The sequence below is a fragment of the Triplophysa rosa genome, linkage group LG14, assembly GCF_024868665.1.
Source record: "Triplophysa rosa linkage group LG14, Trosa_1v2, whole genome shotgun sequence".
NCBI lineage: Eukaryota > Metazoa > Chordata > Actinopteri > Cypriniformes > Nemacheilidae > Triplophysa > Triplophysa rosa.
Genome location: NC_079903.1, coordinates 23,281,636 through 23,283,909, shown reverse-complemented (window position 1 = coordinate 23,283,909; position 2,274 = coordinate 23,281,636). Strand labels below are relative to the sequence as shown.

At 33.8% G+C, this 2,274-nt stretch overlaps 1 protein-coding gene across 1 annotated transcript in view; it reads right to left on the bottom strand.

Annotated features, from left to right (window-relative positions):
• The window catches only part of LOC130564387 (endothelin-converting enzyme-like 1), a 32,903-nt gene that overhangs the window by 9,151 nt on the left and 21,478 nt on the right, over positions 1-2,274 (bottom strand). The gene's annotated exons all lie outside the window — the stretch shown is intronic.

The window sequence follows — 2,274 nt, the reverse complement described above, 5'->3', positions numbered from 1 at the left end:
GAGGGTTTAGGCTGCATTAGTTAGATCAACCGGAACCAAAAACACAACTGATGTACTTGTTGCATCAAAGAGTACAGAACAGTACTCTACTCTCAGCCAGTCTTGTCTCATTGTTCCAAGGTTACCACAGCGAGCAGGATGCAGTTCATGGCCTGACCTGATGGTAGAGTGGAGAATGGGAAGTGGGGACCTGACAAGAGCTGAGATGATAGAGCTGGATAAAGAAGGACACGGTCACCTGACACGTCTTCACAAAATTTCAAATGCTATTAGATTATTAATGATAATCTTAAAACTATAATTTACCTTATTAGTAAGTTTATTTATTTTATTTAGCCTTGTTGTGCACTCTGTCGAGCTTGTGCAGAGGCAGCGGCTTTTGCCAGAGGGGAACTGGAATCCCCTGGTTGGGCCTGGGTTCTCCTGAGGTTTTTATTCTCCATTAGAGTTTTGGGTTCCTCGCCACCGTTTGCATACTGTTTTTGCACTATCTGCCTGGCCGGGGGGGCTGCTTTAGAATCTTAAAGTTTTATTTGACCTGTGCTTCTCTCTCCTTTATCTTACATGTGTGCTCTCACTGTGCGTGTGTGTGTGTGCGTACTTGTCTGTGTACGTGTGTGTGTGTGTGTGTGTGTGTGTGTGCGTGCGCGTCCGTGTGTGTGTGTCTGTGTCTATGTGTGTTAGTACGTGTGCATATTGTGTGTGTGGAGTGTTTTGTATGTGGGTGTGTCTGTCTTCTGTGTTTTCACCTTTTTCTTGTTTTTGCAGGTACAACTTTAATTGTGTTGCTTATAGTCAATATGTCTTATGTACAGCTGCTTTGTAACAATGAAAATTGTAAAAGCGCTATATAAATAAAGTTGAGTTGAGAAGTGTTGATGTCTGTAAATGCTAAATGTTCTTGATTTTGACACCATTAATAGTATATTTAAAATTAATTGCATCAAGCACGGTCTCAGAAATAATAATTGGCCATGGTTTTTTATCCCAAATTTAGTCTTTAATAAATGTGGTGGTCTCAAATTTTTATTTGCCTGTTATTTTAAGTGTACTAAACTCCCCATGAAGTTGTCCAACTTTCATAAACAAGCGTTGGAAACGTGGAAATTAATCTTTAAACATAATTTCTCTCCTCATTCCTGTGTTATATGGAACAATCAACATGTGTTACTCAAAAACAAGACAAAGGTTGTCTTTTTGTTACTGATTTATCAAACAACTCTGGTGAATTATATAATTATACTGATTTTGTTAATACTTTTGGAATCGATACATCTTTAAAAGAATACCACAAATTTATTAATTGTATATCCCCTAAACTTCTTTATCTTATCAAAAATGAAAAGACATACAATTGTGTATCTGGTTCTCTTCCAAATCTTACAGTTGTGGGCATTTCTATCTTGATTAAAAGATTTTCCAACCTTTACATCAGAAAAATAATAACTAAAGATAAAATGGTCTCTCCCAAGGCTTTGGTGAAATGGAAACATGTTAATTCTTCCCTCTCTTTTCAGAATATGTGGTCGGATATCAATAAATACGTAACCCCAAATAAAGTCAAAGAAACTCACTTTAAAATAATATACAGATATGATCCTTGTAATGACTTTATTGCAAAATTTAAAGAAGGGTTTTCTCCAGTGTGCTGTTTTTGTAAAGATAAGTCTGAAACAATTGTACATTTATTTTTCAGTTGCTCTTATATTAAAATGTTTTGGTTTAGGATCTCTTTGTTGATTTTTAAGACGTTTTATAATAATAATATAACTGACAAAATGGTCTTGTTTTTGGATTGTGATACTGGTTCTTTGGAAATAGATAATATTCTTAAAATTCTTATTCTACTAAAAAAAACATATACATAAAGCAAAGTTTTTGTCAATTGTACCAAATGGTAGATTGTTTTCCACAGATATAAAGATTTTTTATGATTATTTAATATTATTATGAAGCAATAGCAAAGCTGTTAAGACATCTCGGCTACTGGAAAAAATTCTTAATGTTTTAGATGTATAACTGATGTGTTTTTTTGTTTTGTTTTGGTTATTTGCATTGTACAATTTTGTACTATTACATATTGTAATTTACCCTATTGATGAATAAAAAAAAGATGAATAATAATCTAAATTAATAATAATAATAAAGATGCACTGATGTCCGTTCCCGGAGTTCCTCAAACTAAGTTATTGTATGGCTTCAGTTCAGAAGGTTTGCAAAGCCACTTGTTTGTAATACGTTTATACTGTTTTGTTCATTTTATGGAATAAATAC